The following is a 20,951-nucleotide window of genomic DNA, read 5'->3' as shown; positions in this document are numbered from 1 at the left end:
GAAAATACTCTGAATTTTATTTAGTATTAAGATGAACTGTTCAGTAGTAAGTTACTCAAATTTTTCATTTTAACATTATATCAAAGGATCATCTAATGAAAATAATCTGTTATTTAACTATGAAAAAGAGCACGGTGTTGTGGAGATTTGAACTCAGGATCTCCTGTTTTTTAGACGGGAAGTCAAAGCAACTAAGCCAGAGAACTTTCATGACGAAGTTTACTGCAATTGCTAGTAGAATGGAGTGCAGTAGAAATCATTTTTTTTTTTTTTTCTTTTCTAAGTTGATACAACTCTGTTGTCAAACTCTATAGGTGAGAAGATCAAATGTATTTAAGAATACTTCCTTAATGAGTGACTTACCCTACTTATAGAAGATTGAATTATGTGTTGTGAGTAAAATGCATTGGTTAAATTGAACTCTTAATTTATTTGTCGTCTCTTTCCTTTTCTTTGACATTCTCTTTTCCCCTATTCATTTATGGTATTACTTCGAATTCTGCAAAACACCAAGTGATTGTTTCATTTGGAGATCAAGCATTCTAAAGTCAACAGAACACTACTCTTCTTTTTAAACTTTTTTTAACCTTTACTTGAAGAAATTGAATTTTAAAAGTTTGGACTAAATCTAAATTGTTGCTGGAATTTAAACACAGGACATCCTAGTTATGAGACAGGAGCTTTGACCACTAAACAACAGCACCTACTTGTCTTACAAATATTGAATAACTGACTTAGTGGAGATGACTTGTCCTCAGTGCCTTTAGTGCAGTCTTCTTTATTTGTGCTGGAACGTTGAACAAAAAAGGATTCCCCATCACTTAACAAGAATACCTACATTTTAGTTAACAAGTACTTATAAAAGTAGATTACATTTTTGAGTGGTTTCAAATAATAATTGTAGAGGAATTCATCAGTTGTCTTCAACTCTAAGGTTTTAGTTCATATATACCTTGCTATTTGATTTACTCTTCATTTTACATTCAAAGTTTTGCTTCTGTTACCATGAAAATTCTCTGAATTTTATTTAATATTAAGATGAACTGTCTATTATTAACATGACTCAGATTTTTCATTTTTTAATTGTATCAGAGAGTATCTAAGGAAACTGATCTGTAATTTAAGAATAACAATATCAAGGTGCTGCTGAGATTTGAACTCAGGATCTCCTGTTTACTAGACAGGCACTTTAACCAGCTAAGCCACAGCACCTGCTTGACAAACGTTACTGGAATAGTTAGCTGAATGGAGTGAAATAGAAATGATTTTTTTTTTAATTTTCTTTTCTAAGTTCCCACAACTCTCTTCTTAAACACTATAGGTGAGAACACTACATTTATTTAAAAATTCTTCCTTAAGAGGTGGGTTACCGTTCTTTTAGAATATTGAATTATGTCTTGTGAGTGAAATGCATTACAAAAATTCAACTCTAAATTGAATTTTCTTCTCTTTCCTCTTTGTTATAATTCTCATTTCCCTTATTCATTCATTGCATTGCTTTGAAATTCTGCAAAATACCAAGTGCTTTTTTCATTATGAGATGAAGCATTCTAAAGTGAACAGGACACTACTCTTGTTTTGAAACTGTATTTAATATTTACTTGAAAAAATTCAATTCTATAAGTTTGGAGCAGAACTGAGGTGCTGCTGAGATTTGAACTTAGATTTCCCTGTTTACAAGACAGGCGCTTTAACCACTAAGTCACAGTACCTCTTATTCTTAAAATAATTGAATAAAAGACTTAGTTGCCATTATTGCTTTTAAATACCTTCTGTAGAATCTTTTTTTATCTGTGTTATTACGTTAAACATAAAAGAATTCCCCATCACTTAAGAAGAGTACCTAAGATTTAGTTAAAAAGTATTCATAAAAGTAGACTACATTTTTCAGTGGCTCACAAATTATTATTGTAGAGGATTGTATCACTTTTCTTCTTCAACTCTAGCACTTTATTTTATATTTATCTTCCTCTTTGATATACCCTTCATTTTACATTCACAGTCTTGCTTCTGTCATCTCGAAAATACTCGGAATTTTATTTAGTATTAAGATGAACTGTTCAATAGTAAGTTACTCAAATTTTTCATTTTAACATTATATCAAAGGATCATCTAATGAAAATAATCTGTTATTTAACTATGAAAAAGTGCACGGTGTTGTGGAGATTTGAACTCAGGATCTCCTGTTTATTAGACTGGCAGTAAAGTCAACTGAGCCAGAGAACTTTCATGACAAAGTTTACTGCAATTGCTAGTAGAATGGAGTGCAGTAGAAATCTGTTTTTTTAAATTTTATTTTCTAAGTTGATACAACTCTGTTGTCTAACTCTATAGGTGAGAAGATCAAATTTATTTAAGAATACTTCCTTAATGAGTGACTTACCCTACTTATAGAAGATTGAATTATGTGTTGTGAGTAAAATGCATTGGTTAAATTGAACTCTTAATTTATTTGTCGTCTCTTTCCTTTTCTTTGACATTCTCTTTTCCCCTCTTCATTTATGGTATTACTTTCGAATTCCGCAAAACACCAAGTGTTTGTTTCATTTGGAGATCAAGCATTCTAAAGTCAACAGAACACTACTCTTGTTTTTAAACTTTATTGAACGTTTACTTGAAGAAATTGAATTTTAAAAGTTTGGACTAAATCTAAATTGTTGCTGGAATTTAAACACAGGACATTCTAGTTATGAGACAGGAGCTTTGACCACTAAACAACAGCAGCTACTTATCTTACAAATATTGAATAACTGACTTAGTGGAGATGACTTGTCCTCAGTGCCTTTAGTGCAGTCTTCTTTATCTGTGGTGAAACGTTGAACAAAAAAGGATTCCCCATCACTTAACAAGAATACCTACATTTTAGTTAACAAGTACTTATAAAAGTAGATTACATTTTTGAGTGGTTTACAAATAATAATTGTAGAGGAATACATCAGTTGTCTTCAACTCTAAGGTTTTAGTTCATATATACCTTGCTATTTGATTTACTCTTCATTTTACATTCAAAGTTTTGCTTCTGTTACCATGAAAATTCTCTGAATTTTATTTAATATTAAGATGAACTGTCTATTAGTAAGATGACTTAGATTTTTCATTTTTTAATTGTATCAGAGAGTATCTAAGGAAACTGATCTTTAATTTAAGAATAAAAATATCAAGGTGCTGCTGAGATTTGAACTGAGGATCTCCTGTTTACTAGAAAGGCGCTTTAACCAGCTAAGCCACATCACCTGCTTGACAAATGTCACTGGAATAGTTAGCTGAATGGAGTGAAATAGAAATCGTTTTTTTTTTCATTTTCTTTTCTAAGTTCCCACAACTCTCTTCTGAAACACAATAGGTGAGAACACTAAATTTATTTAAAAATTCTTCCTTAAGAGGTGGCTTACCGTTCTTTTAGAATATTGAATTATGTCTTGTGAGTGAAATGCATTACAAAAATTCAACTCTAAATTGAATTTTCTTCTCTTTCCTCTTTGTTATAATTCTCATTTCCCTTATTCATTCATTGCATTGCTTTGCAATTCTGCAAAATACCAAGTGCTTTTTTCATTATGAAATGAAGCATTCTAAAGTGAACAGGACACTACTCTTGTTTTGAAACTGTATTTAATATTTACTTGAAAAAATTCAATTCTATACGTTTGGAGCAAAACTGAGGTGCTGCTGAGATTTGAACTCAGGATTTCCTGTTTACGAGACAGGCGCTTTAACCACTAAGCCACAGCACCTCTTACTCTTAAAATGATTGAATAACTGACTTAGTTGCCATTATTGCTTTTCAATACCTTCTGTGGAGTCTTTTTTTATCTGTGTTATTACGTTAAACATAAAAGAATTCCCCATCACTTAAGAAGAGTACCTAAGATTTAGTTAAAAAGTATTCATAAAAGTAGACTACATTTTTCAGTGGTTCACAAATTATTATTGTAGAGGATTGTATCACTTTTCTTCTTCAACTCTAGCACTTTATTTTATATTTATCTTCCTCTTTGATATACCCTTCATTTTACATTCACAGTCTTGCTTCTGTCATCTCGAAAATACTCGGAATTGTATTTAGTATTAAGATGAACTGTTCAATAGTAAGTTACTCAAATGTTTCATTTTAACATTATATCAAAGGATCATCTAATGAAAATAATCTGTTATTTAACTACGAAAAAGAGCACGGTGTTGTGGAGATTTGAACTCAGGATCTCCTGTTTATTAGACGGGCAGTAAAAGCACCTAAGCCATCGAACTTTCATGACAAAGTTCACTGCAATTGCTAGTAGAATGGAGTGCAGTAGAAATCTGTTTTTTTTTATTTTCTTTTCTAAGTTGATACAACTCTGTTGTCAAACTCTATAGGTGAGAAGATCAAATTTATTTAAGAATACTTCCTTAATGAGTGACTTACCCTACTTATAGAAGATTGAATTATGTGTTGTGAGTAAAATGCATTGGTTAAATTGAACTCTTAATTTATTTGTCGTCTCTTTCCTTTTCTTTGACATTCTCTTTTCCCCTATTCATTTATGGTATTACTTTCGAATTCTGCAAAACACCAAGTGTGTGTTTCATTTGGAGATCAAGCATTCTAAAGTCAACAGAACACTACTCTTGTTTTTAAACTTTTTTGAACCTTTACTTGAAGAAATTGAATTTTAAAAGTTTGGACTAAATCTAAATTGTTGCTGGAATTTAAACACAGGACATCCTAGTTATGAGACAGGATCTTTGACCACTAAACAACAGCACCTACTTATCTTACAAATATTGAATAACTGACTTAGTGGAGATGACTTGTCCTCAGTGCCTTTAGTGCAGTCTTCTTTATCTGTGCTGGAACGTTGAACAAAAAAGGATTCCCCATCACTTAACAAGAATACCTACATTTCAGTTAACAAGTACTTATAAAAGTAGATTACATTTTTGAGTGGTTTACAAATAATAATTGTAGAGGAATACATCAGTTGTCTTCAACTCTAAGGTTTTAGTTCATATATACCTTGCTATTTGATTTACTCTTCATTTTACATTCAAAGTTTTGCTTCTGTTACCATGAAAATTCTCTGAATTTTATTTAATATTAAGATGAACTGTCTATTATTAACATGACTCAGATTTTTCATTTTTTAATTGTATCAGAGAGTATCTAAGGAAACTGATCTGTAATTTAAGAATAAAAATATCAAGGTGCTGCTGAGATTTGAACTCAGGATCTCCTGTTTACTAGACAGGCACTTTAACCAGCTGAGCCACAGCACCTGCTTGACAAACATCACTGGAATAGTTAGCTGAATGGAGTGAAATAGAAATTATTATTTTTTTCATTTTCTTTTCTAAGTTCCCACAACTCTCTTCTTAAACACTATAGGTGAGAACACCACATTTATTTAAAAATTCTTCCTTAAGAGGTGGGTTACCGTTCTTTTAGAATATTGAATTATGTCTTGTGAGTGAAATGCATTACAAAAATTCAACTCTAAATTGAATTTTCTTCTCTTTCCTCTTTGTTATAATTCTCATTTCCCTTATTCATTCATTGCATTGCTTTGAAATTCTGCAAAATACCAAGTGCTTTTTTCATTATGAGATGAAGCATTCTAAAGTGAACAGGACACTACTCTTGTTTTGAAACTGTATTTAATATTTACTTGAAAAAATTCAATTCTATAAGTTTGCATCAGAACTGAGGTGCTGCTGAGATTTGAAGTCAGGTTTCCCTGTTTACGAGACAGGCGCTTTAACCACTAAGCCACAGCACCGCTTATTCTTAAAATAATTGAATAAAAGACGTAGTTGCCATTATTGCTTTTCAATACCTTCTGTAGAATCTTTTTTTATCTGTGTTATTACGTTAAACATAAAAGAATTCCCCATCACTTAAGAAGAGTATCTAAGATTTAGTTAAAAAGTATTCATAAAAGTAGACTACATTTTTCAGTGGCTCACAAATTATTATTGCAGAGGATTGTATCACTTTTCTTCTTCAACTCTAGCACTTTATTTTATATTTATGTTCCTCTTTGATATACCCTTCATTTTACATTCACAGTCTTGCTTCTGTCAACTCGAAAATACTCAGAATTTTATTTAGTATTAAGATGAACTGTTCAATAGTAAGTTACTCAAATTTTTCATTTTAACATTATATCAAAGGATCATCTAATGAAAATAATCTGTTATTTAACTATGAAAAAGAGCATGGTGTTGTGGAGATTTGAACTCAGGATCTCCTGTTTATTAGACGGGCAGTAAAATCAACTAAGCCAGAGAACTTTCATGACAAAGTTTACTGCAATTGCTAGTAGAATGGAGTGCAGTAGAAATCTGTTTTTTTAAATTTTATTTTCTAAGTTGATACAACTCTGTTGTCAAACTCTATAGGTGAGAAGATCAAATTTATTTAAGAATACTTCCTTAATGAGTGACTTACCCTACTTATAGAAGATTGAATTATGTGTTGTGAGTAAAATGCATTGGTTAAATTGAACTCTTAATTTATTTGTCGTCTCTTTCCTTTTCTTTGACATTCTCTTTTCCCCTATTCATTTATGGTATTACTTTCGAATTCTGCAAAACACCAAGTGTTTGTTTCATTTGGAGATCAAGCATTCTAAAGTCAACAGAACACTACTCTTGTTTTTAAACTTTATTGAACGTTTACTTGAAGAAATTGAATTTTAAAAGTTTGGACTAAATCTAAATTGTTGCTGGAATTTAAACACAGGACATCCTAGTTATGAGACAGGAGCTTTGACCACTAAACAACAGCACCTACTTATCTTACAAATATTGAATAACTGACTTAGTGGAGATGACTTGTCCTCAGTGCCTTTAGTGCAGTCTTCTTTATCTGTGGTGAAACGTTGAACAAAAAAGGATTCCCCATCACTTAACAAGAATACCTACATTTTAGTTAACAAGTACTTATAAAAGTAGATTACATTTTTGAGTGGTTTACAAATAATAATTGTAGAGGAATACATCAGTTGTCTTCAACTCTAAGGTTTTAGTTCATATATACCTTGCTATTTGATTTACTCTTCATTTTACATTCAAAGTTTTGCTTCTGTTACCATGAAAATTCTCTGAATTTTATTTAATATTAAGATGAACTGTCTATTAGTAAGATGACTTAGATTTTTCATTTTTTAATTGTATCAGAGAGTATCTAAGGAAACTGATCTGTAATATAAGAATAAAAATATCAAGGTGCTGCTGAGATTTGAACTCAGGATCTCCTGTTTACTAGACAGGCGCTTTAACCAGCTAAGCCACATCACCTGCTTGACAAATTTCACTGGAATAGTTAGCTGAATGATGTGAAATAGAAATCATTTTTTTTTCATTTTCTTTTCTAAGTTCCCACAACTCTCTTCTTAAACACTATAGGTGAGAACACTAAATTTATTTAAAAATTCTTCCTTAAGAGGTGGCTTACCGTTCTTTTAGAATATTGAATTATGTCCTGTGAGTGAAATGCATTACAAAAATTCAACTCTAAATTGAATTTTCTTCTCTTTCCTCTTTGTTATAATTCTCATTTCCCTTATTCATTCATTGCATTGCTTTGAAATTCTGCAAAATACCAAGTGCTTTTTTCATTATGAGATAAAGCATTCTAAAGTGAACAGGACACTACTCTTGTTTTGAAACTGTATTTAATATTTACTTGAAAAAATTCAATTCTATAAGTTTGGAGCAAAACTGAGGTGTTACTGTGATTTGAACTCAGGATTTCCTGTTTACGAGACTGGCGCTTTAACCACTAAGCCAAGCCACCTCTTACTCTTAAAATGATTGAATAACTGACTTAGCTGCCATTATTGCTTTTTAATACCTTCTGTGGAGTCTTTTTTTATCTGTGTTATTACGTTAAACATAAAAGAATTCCTCATCACTTAAGAAGAGTACCTAAGATTTAGTTAAAAAGTATTCATAAAAGTAGACTACATTTTTCAGTGGCTCACAAATTATTATTGTAGAGGATTGTATCACTTTTCTTCTTCAACTCTAGCACTTTATTTTATATATATCTTCCTCTTTGATATACCCTTCATTTTACATTCACAGTCTTGCTTCTGTCATCTCGAAAATACTCGGAATTGTATTTAGTATTAAGATGAACTGTTCAATAGTAAGTTACTCAAATTTTTCATTTTAACATTATATCAAAGGATCATCTAATGAAAATAATCTGTTATTTAACTATGAAAAAGAGCACGGTGTTGTGGAGATTTGAACTCAGGATCTCCTGCTTTTTAGACAGGAAATCAAAGCAACTAAGCCAGAGAACTTTCATGACAAAGATTACTGCAATTGCTAGTAGAATGGAGTGCAGTAGAAATCTGTTTTTTTTTATTTTATTTTCTAAGTTGATACAACTCTGTTGTTAAACTCTATAGGTGAGAAGATCAAATTTATTTAAGAATACTTCCTTAATGAGTGACTTACCCTACTTATAGAAGATTGAATTATGTGTTGTGAGTAAAATGCATTGGTTAAATTGAACTCTTAATTTATTTGTCGTCTCTTTCCTTTTCTTTGACATTCTCTTTTCCCCTATTCATTTATGGTATTACTTTCGAATTCTGCAAAACACCAAGTGTTTGTTTCATTTGGAGATCAAGCATTTTAAAGTCATCAGAACACTACTCTTGTTTTTAAGCTTTATTGAACGTTTACTTGAAGAAATTGAATTTTAAAAGTTTGGACAAAATCTAAATTGTTGCTGGAATTTAAACACAGGACATCCTAGTTATGAGACAGGAGCTTTGACCACTAAACAACAGCACCTACTTATCTTACAAATATTGAATAACTGACTTAGTGGAGATGACTTGTCCTCAGTGCCTTTAGTGCAGTCTTCTTTATCTGTGGTGAAACGTTGAACAAAAAAGGATTCCCCATCACTTAACAAGAATACCTACATTTTAGTTAACAAGTACTTATAAAAGTAGATTACATTTTTGAGTGGTTTACAAATAATAATTGTAGAGGAATACATCAGTTGTCTTCAACTCCAAGGTTTTAGTTCATATATACCTTGCTATTTGATTTACTCTTCATTTTACATTCAAAGTTTTGCTTCTGTTACCATGAAAATTCTCTGAATTTTATTTAATATTAAGATGAACTGTCTATTAGTAAGATGACTTAGATTTTTCATTTTTTAATTGTATCAGAGAGTATCTAAGGAAACTGATCTGTAATTTAAGAATAAAAATATCAAAGTGCTGCTGAGATTTGAACTGAGGATCTCCTGTTTACTAGACAGGCGCTTTAACCAGCTAAGCCACATCACCTGCTTGACAAATGTCACTGGAATAGTTAGCTGAATGGAGTGAAATAGAAATCGTTTTTTTTTTCATTTTCTTTTCTAAGTTCCCACAACTCTCTTCTGAAACACAATAGGTGAGGACACTAAATTTATTTAAAAATTCTTCCTTAAGAGGTGGCTTACCGTTCTTTTAGAATATTGAATTATGTCTTGTGAGTGAAATGCATTACAAAAATTCAACTCTAAATTGAATTTTCTTCTCTTTCCTCTTTGTTATAATTCTCATTTCCCTTATTCATTCATTGCATTGCTTTGAAATTCTGCAAAATACCAAGATCTTTTTTCATTATGAGATGAAGCATTCTAAAGTGAACAGGACACTACTCTTGTTTTGAAACTGTATTTAATATTTATTAGATAAAAATTCAATTCTATACGTTTGGAGCAAAACTGAGGTGCTGCTGAGATTTGAACTCAGGATTTCCTGTTTACGAGACAGGCGCTTTAACCACTAAGCCACAGCACCTCTTACTCTTAAAATGATTGAATAATTGACTTAGTTGCCATTATTGCTTTTCAATACCTTCTGTGGAGTCTTTTTTTATCTGTGTTATTACGTTAAACATAAAAGAATTCCCCATCACTTAAGAAGAGTACCTAAGATTTAGTTAAAAAGTATTCATAAAAGTAGACTACATTTTTCAGTGGCTCACAAATTATTATTGTAGAGGATTGTATCACTTTTCTTCTTCAACTCTAGCACTTTATTTTATATTTATCTTCCTCTTTGATATACCCTTCATTTTACATTCACAGTCTTGCTTCTGTCATCTCGAAAATACTCGGAATTGTATTTAGTATTAAGATGAACTGTTCAATAGTAAGTTACTCAAATTTTTCATTTTAACATTATATCAAAGGATCATCTAATGAAAATAATCTGTTATTTAACTACGAAAAAGAGTACGGTGTTGTGGAGATTTGAACTCAGGATCTCCTGTTTATTAGACTGGCAGTAAAAGCACCTAAGCCAGCGAACTTTCATGACAAAGTTCACTGCAATTGCTAGTAGAATGGAGTGCAGTAGAAATCTGTTTTTTTTTATTTTATTTTCTAAGTTGATACAACTCTGTTGTCAAACTCTATAGGTGAGAAGATCAAATTTATTTAAGAATACTTCCTTAATGAGTGACTTACCCTACTTATAGAAGATTGAATTATGTGTTGTGAGTAAAATGCATTGGTTAAATTGAACTCTTAATTTATTTGTCGTCTCTTTCCTTTTCTTTGACATTCTCTTTTCCCCTATTCATTTATGGTATTACTTTCGAATTCTGCAAAACACCAAGTGTTTGTTTCATTTGGAGATCAAGCATTCTAAAGTCAACAGAACACTACTCTTGTTTTTAAGCTTTATTGAACGTTTACTTGAAGAAATTGAATTTTAAAAGTTTGGACAAAATCTAAATTGTTGCTGGAATTTAAACACAGGACATCCTAGTTATGAGACAGGAGCTTTGACCACTAAACAACAGCACCTACTTATCTTACAAATATTGAATAACTGACTTAGTGGAGATGACTTGTCCTCAGTGCCTTTAGTGCAGTCTTCTTTATCTGTGGTGAAACGTTGAACAAAAAAGGATTCCCCATCACTTAACAAGAATACCTACATTTTAGTTAACAAGTACTTATAAAAGTAGATTACATTTTTGAGTGGTTTACAAATAATAATTGTAGAGGAATACATCAGTTGTCTTCAACTCTAAGGTTTTAGTTCATATATACCTTGCTATTTGATTTACTCTTCATTTTACATTCAAAGTTTTGCTTCTGTTACCATGAAAATTCTCTGAATTTTATTTAATATTAAGATGAACTGTCTATTAGTAAGATGACTTAGATTTTTCATTTTTTAATTGTATCAGAGAGTATCTAAGGAAACTGATCTGTAATTTAAGAATAAAAATATCAAGGTGGTGCTGAGATTTGTACTGAGGATCTCCTGTTTACTAGACAGGCGCTTTAACGAGCTAAGCCACATCACCTGCTTGACAAATGTCACTGGAATAGTTAGCTGAATGGAGTGAAATAGAAATCGTTTTTTTTTTCATTTTCTTTTCTAAGTTCCCACAACTCTCTTCTGAAACACAATAGGTGAGAACACTAAATTTATTTAAAAATTCTTCCTTAAGAGGTGGCTTACCGTTCTTTTAGAATATTGAATTATGTCTTGTGAGTGAAATGCATTACAAAAATTCAACTCTAAATTGAATTTTCTTCTCTTTCCTCTTTGTTATAATTCTCATTTCCCTTATTCATTCATTGCATTGCTTTGAAATTCTGCAAAATACCAAGATCTTTTTTCATTATGAGATGAAGCATTCTAAAGTGAACAGGACACTACTCTTGTTTTGAAACTGTATTTAATATTTACTAGATAAAAATTCAATTCTATACGTTTGGAGCAAAACTGAGGTGCTGCTGAGATTTGAACTCAGGATTTCCTGTTTACGAGACAGGCGCTTTAACCACTAAGCCACAGCACCTCTTACTCTTAAAATGATTGAATAACTGACTTAGTTGACATTATTGCTTTTCAATACCTTCTGTGGAGTTTTTTTTTTATCTGTGTTATTATGTTAAACATAAAAGAATTCCCCATCACTTAAGAAGAGTACCTAAGATTTAGTTAAAAAGTATTCATAAAAGTAGACTCCATTTTTCAGTGGCTCACAAATTATTATTGTAGAGGATTGTATCACTTTTCTTCTTCAACTCTAGCACTTTATTTTATATTTATCTTCCTCTTTGATATACCCTTCATTTTACATTCACAGTCTTGCTTCTGTCATCTCGAAAATACTCGGAATTGTATTTAGTATTAAGATGAACTGTTCAATAGTAAGTTACTCAAATTTTTCATTTTAACATTATATCAAAGGATCATCTAATGAAAATAATCTGTTATTTAACTACGAAAAAGAGCACGGTGTTGTGGAGATTTGAACTCAGGATCTCCTGTTTATTAGACGGGCAGTAAAAGCACCTAAGCCAGCGAACTTTCATGACAAAGTTCACTGCAATTGTTAGTAGAATGGAGTGCAGTAGAAATCTGTTTTTTTTTATTTTATTTTCTAAGTTGATACAACTCTGTTGTCAAACTCTATAGGTGAGAAGATCAAATTTATTTAAGAATACTTCCTTAATGAGTGACTTACCCTACTTATAGAAGATTGAATTATGTGTTGTGAGTAAAATGCATTGGTTAAATTGAACTCTTAATTTATTTGTCGTCTCTTTCCTTTTCTTTGACATTCTCTTTTCCCCTATTCATTTATGGTATTACTTTCGAATTCTGCAAAACACCAAGTGTTTGTTTCATTTGGAGATCAAGCATTCTAAAGTCAACAGAACACTACTCTTGTTTTTAAACTTTTTTGAACCTTTACTTGAAGAAATTGAATTTTAAAAGTTTGGACTAAATCTAAATTGTTGCTGGAATTTAAACACAGGACATCCTAGTTATGAGACAGGAGCTTTGACCACTAAACAACAGCACCTACTTATCTTACAAATATTGAATAACTGATTTAGTGGAGATGACTTGTCCTCAGTGCCTTTAGTGCAGTCTTCTTTATCTGTGGTGAAACGTTGAACAAAAAAGGATTCCCCATCACTTAACAAGAATACCTACAATTTAGTTAACAAGTACTTATAAAAGTAGATTACATTTTTGAGTGGTTTACAAATAATAATTGTAGAGGAATACATCAGTTGTCTTCAACTCTAAGGTTTTAGTTCATATATACCTTGCTAATAGATTTACTCTTCATTTTACATTCAAAGTTTTGCTTCTGTTACCATGAAAATTCTCTGAATTTTATTTAATATTAAGATGAACTGTCTATTAGTAAGATGACTCAGATTTTTCATTTTTTAATTGTATCAGAGAGTATCTAAGGAAACTGATCTGTAATTTAAGAATAAAAATAGCAAGGTGCTGCTGAGATTTGAACTCAGGATCTCCTGTTTACTAGACAGGCTCTTTAACCAGCTAAGCCACAGCACCTGCTTGACAAATGTCACTGGAATAGTTAGCTGAATGGAGTGAAATAGAAATCATTTTTTTTTCATTTTCTTTTCTAAGTTCCCACAACTCTCTTCTTAAACACTATAGGTGAGAACACTACATTTATTTAAAAATTCTTCCTTAAGAGGTGGGTTACCGTTCTTTTAGAATATTGAATTATGTCTTGTGAGTGAAATGCATTACAAAAATTCAACTCTAAATTGAATTTTCTTCTCTTTCCTCTTTGTTATAATTCTCATTTCCCTTATTCATTCATTGCATTGCTTTGAAATTCTGCAAAATACCAAGTGCTTTTTTCATTATGAGATGAAGCATTCTAAAGTGAACAGGACACTACTCTTGTTTTGAAACTGTATTTAATATTTACTTGAAAAAATTCAATTGTATAAATTTGGAGCAGAACTGAGGTGCAGCTGAGATTTGAACTCAGGTTTCACTGTTTACGAGACAGGCACTTTAACCACTAAGCCACAGCACCACTTATTCCTAAAATAATTGAATAAAAGACTTAGTTGCCATTATTGCTTTTCAATACCTTCTGTAGAATCTTTTTTTATCTGTGTTATTACGTTAAACATAAAAGAATTCCCCATCACTTAAGAAGAGTACCTAAGATTTAGTTAAAAAGTATTCATAAAAGTAGACTACATTTTTCAGTGGCTCACAAATTATTATTGTAGAGGATTGTATCACTTTTCTTCTTCAACTCTAGCACTTTATTTTATATTTATCTTCCTCTTTGATATACCCTTCATTTTACATTCACAGTCTTGCTTCTGTCATCTCGAAAATACTCTGAATTTTATTTAGTATTAAGATGAACTGTTCAATAGTAAGTTGACTCAAATTTTTCATTTTAACATTATATCAAAGGATCATCTAATGAAAATAATCTGTTATTTAACTATGAAAAAGAGCATGGTGTTGTGGAGATTTGAACTCAGGATCTCCTGTTTATTAGACGGGCAGTAAAATCAACTAAGCCAGAGAACTTTCATGACAAAGTTTACTGCAATTGCTAGTAGAATGGAGTGCAGTAGAAATCTGTTTTTTTTTATTTTCTTTTCTAAGTTGATACAACTCTGTTGTCAAACTCTATAGGTGAGAAGATCAAATTTATTTAAGAATACTTCCTTAATGAGTGACTTACCCTACTTATAGAAGATTGAATTATGTGTTGTGAGTAAAATGCATTGGTTAAATTGAACTCTTAATTTATTTGTCGTCTCTTTCCTTTTCTTTGACATTCTCTTTTCCCCTATTCATTTATGGTATTACTTTCGAATTCTGCAAAACACCAAGTGTTTGTTTCATTTGGAGATCAAGCATTCTAAAGTCAACAGAACACTACTCTTGTTTTTAAGCTTTATTGAACGTTTACTTGAAGAAATTGAATTTTAAAAGTTTGGACAAAATCTAAATTGTTGCTGGAATTTAAACACAGGACATCCTAGTTATGAGACAGGAGCTTTGACCACTAAACAACAGCACCTACTTATCTTACAAATATTGAATAACTGACTTAGTGGAGATGACTTGTCCTCAGTGCCTTTAGTGCAGTCTTCTTTATCTGTGGTGAAACGTTGAACAAAAAAGGATTCCCCATCACTTAACAAGAATACCTACATTTTAGTTAACAAGTACTTATAAAAGTAGATTACATTTTTGAGTGGTTTACAAATAATAATTGTAGAGGAATACATCAGTTGTCTTCAACTCTAAGGTTTTAGTTCATATATACCTTGCTATTTGATTTACTCTTCATTTTACATTCAAAGTTTTGCTTCTGTTACCATGAAAATTCTCTGAATTTTATTTAATATTAAGATGAACTGTCTATTAGTAAGATGACTTAGATTTTTCATTTTTTAATTGTATCAGAGAGTATCTAAGGAAACTGATGTGTAATTTAAGAATAAGAATATCAAGGTGCTGCTGAGATTTGAACTGAGGATCTCCTGTTTACTAGACAGGCGCTTTAACCAGCTAAGCCACATCACCTGCTTGACAAATGTCACTGGAATAGTTAGCTGAATGGAGTGAAATAGAAATCGTTTTTTTTTTCATTTTCTTTTCTAAGTTCCCACAACTCTCTTCTGAAACACAATAGGTGAGAACACTAAATTTATTTAAAAATTCTTCCTTAAGAGGTGGCTTACCGTTCTTTTAGAATATTAAATTATGTCTTGTGAGTGAAATGCATTACAAAAATTCAACTCTAAATTGAATTTTCTTCTCTTTCCTCTTTGTTATAATTCTCATTTCCCTTATTCATTCATTGCATTGCTTTGCAATTCTGCAAAATACCAAGTGCTTTCTTCATTATGAGATGAAGCATTCTAAAGTGAACAGGACACTACTCTTGTTTTGAAACTGTATTTAATATTTACTTGAAAAAATTCAATTCTATAAGTTTGGAGCAAAACTGAGGTGCTGCTGAGATTTGAACTCAGGATTTCCTGTTTACGAGACAGGCGCTTTAACCACTAAGCCACAGCACCTCTTACTCTTAAAATGATTGAATAACTGACTTAGTTGCCATTATTGCTTTTCAATACCTTCTGTGGAGTCTTTTTTTATCTGTGTTATTACGTTAAACATAAAAGAATTCCCCATCACTTAAGAAGAGTACCTAAGATTTAGTTAAAAAGTATTCATAAAAGTAGACTACATTTTTCAGTGGTTCACAAATTATTATTGTAGAGGATTGTATCACTTTTCTTCTTCAACTCTAGCACTTTATTTTATATTTATCTTCCTCTTTGATATACCCTTCATTTTACATTCACAGTCTTGCTTCTGTCATCTCGAAAATACTCGGAATTGTATTTAGTATTAAGATGAACTGTTCAATAGTAAGTTACTCAAATTTTTCATTTTAACATTATATCAAACGATCATCTAATGAAAATAATCTGTTATTTAACTACGAAAAAGAGCACGGTGTTGTGGAGATTTGAATTCAGGATCTCCTGTTTATTAGACGGGCAGTAAAAGCACCTAAGCCAGCGAACTTTCATGACAAAGTTCACTGCAATTGCTAGTAGAATGGAGTGCAGTAGAAATCTGTTTTTTTTTATTTTATTTTCTAAGGTGATACAACTCTGTTGTCAAACTCTATAGGTGAGAAGATCAAATTTATTTAAGAATACTTCCTTAATGAGTGACTTACCCTACTTATAGAAGATTGAATTATGTGTTGTGAGTAAAATGCATTGGTTAAATTGAACTCTTAATTTATTTGTCGTCTCTTTCCTTTTCTTTGACATTCTCTTTTCCCCTATTCATTTATGGTATTACTTTCGAATTCTGCAAAACACCAAGTGTGTGTTTCATTTGGAGATCAAGCATTCTAAAGTCAACAGAACACTACTCTTGTTTTTAAACTTTTTTGAACCTTTACTTGAAGAAATTGAATTTTAAAAGTTTGGACTAAATCTAAATTGTTGCTGGAATTTAAACACAGGGCATCCTAGTTATGAGACAAGAGCTTTGACCACTAAACAACAGCACCTACTTATCTTACAAATATTGAATAACTGACTCAGTGGAGATGACTTGTCCTCAGTGCCTTTAGTGCAGTCTTCTTTATCTGTGCTGGAACGTTGAACAAAAAAGGATTCCCCATCACTTAACAAGAATACCTACATTTTATTTAACAAGTACTTATAAAAGTAGATTACATTTTTGAGTGGTTTACAAATAATAATTGTAGAGGAATACATCAGTTGTCTTCAACTCTAAGGTTTTAGTTCATATATACCTTGCTATTTGATTTACTCTTCATTTTACATTCAAAGTTTTGCTTCTGTTACCATGAAAATTCTCTGAATTTTATTTAATATTAAGATGAACTGTCTATTGTTAACATGACTCAGATTTTTCATTTTTTAATTGTATCAGAGAGTATCTAAGGAAACTGATCTGTAATTTAAGAATAAAAATATCAAGGTGCTGCTGAAATTTGAACTCAGGATCTCCTGTTTACTAGACAGGCACTTTAACCAGCTAAGCCACAGCACCTGCTTGACAAACGTCACTGGAATAGTTAGCTGAATGGAGTGAAATAGAAATTATTATTTTTTTCATTTTCTTTTCTAAGTTCCCACAACTCTCTTCTTAAACACTATAGGTGAGAACACTACATTTATTTAAAAATTCTTCCTTAAGAGGTGGGTTACCGTTCTTTTAGAATATTGAATTATGTCTTGTGAGTGAAATGCATTACAAAAATTCAACTCTAAATTGAATTTTCTTCTCTTTCCTCTTTGTTATAATTCTCATTTCCCTTATTCATTCATTGCATTGCTTTGAAATTCTGCAAAATACCAAGTGCTTTTTTCATTATGAGATGAAGCATTCTAAAGTGAACAGGACACTACTCTTGTTTTGAAACTGTATTTAATATTTACTTGAAAAAATTCAATTGTATAAATTTGGAGCAGAACTGAGGTGCAGCTGAGATTTGAACTCAGGTTTCACTGTTTACGAGACAGGCACTTTAACCACTAAGCCACAGCACCACTTATTCCTAAAATAATTGAATAAAAGACTTAGTTGCCATTATTGCTTTTCAATACCTTCTGTAGAATCTTTTTTTATCTGTGTTATTACGTTAAACATAAAAGAATTCCCCATCACTTAAGAAGAGTACCTAAGATTTAGTTAAAAAGTATTCATAAAAGTAGACTACATTTTTCAGTGGCTCACAAATTATTATTGTAGAGGATTGTATCACTTTTCTTCTTCAACTCTAGCACTTTATTTTATATTTATCTTCCTCTTTGATATACCCTTCATTTTACATTCACAGTCTTGCTTCTGTCATCTCGAAAATACTCTGAATTTTATTTAGTATTAAGATGAACTGTTCAATAGTAAGTTGACTCAAATTTTTCATTTTAACATTATATCAAAGGATCATCTAATGAAAATAATCTGTTATTTAACTATGAAAAAGAGCATGGTGTTGTGGAGATTTGAACTCAGGATCTCCTGTTTATTAGACGGGCAGTAAAATCAACTAAGCCAGAGAACTTTCATGACAAAGTTTACTGCAATTGCTAGTAGAATGGAGTGCAGTAGAAATCTGTTTTTTTTAATTTTATTTTCTAAGTTGATACAACTCTGTTGTCAAACTCTATAGGTGAGAAGATCAAATTTATTTAAGAATACTTCCTTAATGAGTGACTTACCCTACTTATAGAAGATTGAATTATGTGTTGTGAGTAAAATGCATTGGTTAAATTGAACTCTTAATTTATTTGTCGTCTCTTTCCTTTTCTTTGACATTCTCTTTTCCCCTATTCATTTATGGTATTACTTTCGAATTCTGCAAAACACCAAGTGTTTGTTTCATTTGGAGATCAAGCATTCTAAAGTCAACAGAACACTACTCTTGTTTTTAAGCTTTATTGAACGTTTACTTGAAGAAATTGAATTTTAAAAGTTTGGACAAAATCTAAATTGTTGCTGGAATTTAAACACAGGACATCCTAGTTATGAGACAGGAGCTTTGACCACTAAACAACAGCACCTACTTATCTTACAAATATTGAATAACTGACTTAGTGGAGATGACTTGTCCTCAGTGCCTTTAGTGCAGTCTTCTTTATCTGTGGTGAAACGTTGAACAAAAAAGGATTCCCCATCACTTAACAAGAATACCTACATTTTAGTTAACAAGTACTTATAAAAGTAGATTACATTTTTGAGTGGTTTACAAATAATAATTGTAGAGGAATACATCAGTTGTCTTCAACTCTAAGGTTTTAGTTCATATATACCTTGCTATTTGATTTACTCTTCATTTTACATTCAAAGTTTTGCTTCTGTTACCATGAAAATTCTCTGAATTTTATTTAATATTAAGATGAACTGTCTATTAGTAAGATGACTTAGATTTTTCATTTTTTAATTGTATCAGAGAGTATCTAAGGAAACTGATGTGTAATTTAAGAATAAGAATATCAAGGTGCTGCTGAGATTTGAACTGAGGATCTCCTGTTTACTAGACAGGCGCTTTAACCAGCTAAGCCACATCACCTGCTTGACAAATGTCACTGGAATAGTTAGCTGAATGGAGTGAAATAGAAATCGTTTTTTTTTTCATTTTCTTTTCTAAGTTCCCACAACTCTCTTCTGAAACACAATAGGTGAGAACACTAAATTTATTTAAAAATTCTTCCTTAAGAGGTGGCTTACCGTTCTTTTAGAATATTAAATTATGTCTTGTGAGTGAAATGCATTACAAAAATTCAACTCTAAATTGAATTTTCTTCTCTTTCCTCTTTGTTATAATTCTCATTTCCCTTATTCATTCATTGCATTGCTTTGCAATTCTGCAAAATACCAAGTGCTTTTTTCATTATGAGATGAAGCATTCTAAAGTGAACAGGACACTACTCTTGTTTTGAAACTGTATTTAATATTTACTTGAAAAAATTCAATTCTATACGTTTGGAGCAAAACTGAGGTGCTGCTGAGATTTGAACTCAGGATTTCCTGTTTACGAGACAGGCGCTTTAACCACTAAGCCACAGCACCTCTTACTCTTAAAATGATTGAATAACTGACTTAGTTGCCATTATTGCTTTTCAATACCTTCTGTGGAGTCTTTTTTTATCTGTGTTATTACGTTAAACATAAAAGAATTCCCCATCACTTAAGAAGAGTACCTAAGATTTAGTTAAAAAGTATTCATAAAAGTAGACTACATTTTTCAGTGGTTCACAAATTATTATTGTAGAGGATTGTATCACTTTTCTTCTTCAACTCTAGCACTTTATTTTATATTTATCTTCCTCTTTGATATACCCTTCATTTTACATTCACAGTCTTGCTTCTGTCATCTCGAAAATACTCGGAATTGTATTTAGTATTAAGATGAACTGTTCAATAGTAAGTTACTCAAATTTTTCATTTTAACATTATATCAAACGATCATCTAATGAAAATAATCTGTTATTTAACTACGAAAAAGAGCACGGTGTTGTGGAGATTTGAATTCAGGATCTCCTGTTTATTAGACGGGCAGTAAAAGCACCTAAGCCAGCGAACTTTCATGACAAAGTTCACTGCAATTGCTAGTAGAATGGAGTGCAGTAGAAATCTGTTTTTTTTTATTTTATTTTCTAAGGTGATACAACTCTGTTGTCAAACTCTATAGGTGAGAAGATCAAATTTATTTAAGAATACTTCCTTAATGAGTGACTTACCCTACTTATAGAAGATTGAATTATGTGTTGTGAGTAAAATGCATTGGTTAAATTGAACTCTTAATTTATTTGTCGTCTCTTTCCTTTTCTTTGACATTCTCTTTTCCCCTATTCATTTATGGTATTACTTTCGAATTCTGCAAAACACCAAGTGTGTGTTTCATTTGGAGATCAAGCATTCTAAAGTCAACAGAACACTACTCTTGTTTTTAAACTTTTTTGAACCTTTACTTGAAGAAATTGAATTTTAAAAGTTTGGACTAAATCTAAATTGTTGCTGGAATTTAAACACAGGGCATCCTAGTTATGAGACAAGAGCTTTGACCACTAAACAACAGCACCTACTTATCTTACAAATATTGAATAA

General features: G+C 31.2%; 15 non-coding genes across 15 annotated transcripts; all 15 read right to left on the bottom strand.

Annotated features, from left to right (window-relative positions):
- Positions 1-1,138: 1,138 nt before the first annotated feature.
- Positions 1,139-1,212, bottom strand: TRNAT-AGU (transfer RNA threonine (anticodon AGU)). The gene has a single exon. It is a non-coding gene; the product is annotated as a tRNA-Thr (tRNA).
- A 2,449-nt stretch (positions 1,213-3,661) lies between these two features.
- Positions 3,662-3,734, bottom strand: TRNAT-CGU (transfer RNA threonine (anticodon CGU)). Its single transcript has one exon. It is a non-coding gene; the product is annotated as a tRNA-Thr (tRNA).
- Positions 3,735-5,182: 1,448 nt separating this feature from the next.
- On the bottom strand, positions 5,183-5,256 carry TRNAT-AGU (transfer RNA threonine (anticodon AGU)). The gene has a single exon. It is a non-coding gene; the product is annotated as a tRNA-Thr (tRNA).
- A 427-nt stretch (positions 5,257-5,683) lies between these two features.
- On the bottom strand, positions 5,684-5,756 carry TRNAT-CGU (transfer RNA threonine (anticodon CGU)). Its single transcript has one exon. It is a non-coding gene; the product is annotated as a tRNA-Thr (tRNA).
- A 1,448-nt stretch (positions 5,757-7,204) lies between these two features.
- Positions 7,205-7,278, bottom strand: TRNAT-AGU (transfer RNA threonine (anticodon AGU)). Its single transcript has one exon. It is a non-coding gene; the product is annotated as a tRNA-Thr (tRNA).
- Positions 7,279-9,727: 2,449 nt separating this feature from the next.
- Positions 9,728-9,800, bottom strand: TRNAT-CGU (transfer RNA threonine (anticodon CGU)). Its single transcript has one exon. It is a non-coding gene; the product is annotated as a tRNA-Thr (tRNA).
- Positions 9,801-11,750: 1,950 nt separating this feature from the next.
- Positions 11,751-11,823, bottom strand: TRNAT-CGU (transfer RNA threonine (anticodon CGU)). The gene has a single exon. It is a non-coding gene; the product is annotated as a tRNA-Thr (tRNA).
- A 1,449-nt stretch (positions 11,824-13,272) lies between these two features.
- TRNAT-AGU (transfer RNA threonine (anticodon AGU)) lies at positions 13,273-13,346 on the bottom strand. The gene has a single exon. It is a non-coding gene; the product is annotated as a tRNA-Thr (tRNA).
- A 426-nt stretch (positions 13,347-13,772) lies between these two features.
- On the bottom strand, positions 13,773-13,845 carry TRNAT-CGU (transfer RNA threonine (anticodon CGU)). The gene has a single exon. It is a non-coding gene; the product is annotated as a tRNA-Thr (tRNA).
- Positions 13,846-15,294: 1,449 nt separating this feature from the next.
- TRNAT-AGU (transfer RNA threonine (anticodon AGU)) lies at positions 15,295-15,368 on the bottom strand. The gene has a single exon. It is a non-coding gene; the product is annotated as a tRNA-Thr (tRNA).
- Positions 15,369-15,795: 427 nt separating this feature from the next.
- On the bottom strand, positions 15,796-15,868 carry TRNAT-CGU (transfer RNA threonine (anticodon CGU)). The gene has a single exon. It is a non-coding gene; the product is annotated as a tRNA-Thr (tRNA).
- A 1,448-nt stretch (positions 15,869-17,316) lies between these two features.
- On the bottom strand, positions 17,317-17,390 carry TRNAT-AGU (transfer RNA threonine (anticodon AGU)). Its single transcript has one exon. It is a non-coding gene; the product is annotated as a tRNA-Thr (tRNA).
- A 427-nt stretch (positions 17,391-17,817) lies between these two features.
- TRNAT-CGU (transfer RNA threonine (anticodon CGU)) lies at positions 17,818-17,890 on the bottom strand. Its single transcript has one exon. It is a non-coding gene; the product is annotated as a tRNA-Thr (tRNA).
- A 1,449-nt stretch (positions 17,891-19,339) lies between these two features.
- Positions 19,340-19,413, bottom strand: TRNAT-AGU (transfer RNA threonine (anticodon AGU)). Its single transcript has one exon. It is a non-coding gene; the product is annotated as a tRNA-Thr (tRNA).
- Positions 19,414-19,840: 427 nt separating this feature from the next.
- TRNAT-CGU (transfer RNA threonine (anticodon CGU)) lies at positions 19,841-19,913 on the bottom strand. Its single transcript has one exon. It is a non-coding gene; the product is annotated as a tRNA-Thr (tRNA).
- Positions 19,914-20,951: the final 1,038 nt, after the last annotated feature.

Source organism: Pleurodeles waltl, chromosome 8 (genome assembly GCF_031143425.1).
Source record: "Pleurodeles waltl isolate 20211129_DDA chromosome 8, aPleWal1.hap1.20221129, whole genome shotgun sequence".
Classification (NCBI taxonomy): domain Eukaryota; kingdom Metazoa; phylum Chordata; class Amphibia; order Caudata; family Salamandridae; genus Pleurodeles; species Pleurodeles waltl.
Note: the sequence above shows the minus strand (reverse complement) of the source record. Positions and strands in the feature narration are given on the sequence as shown.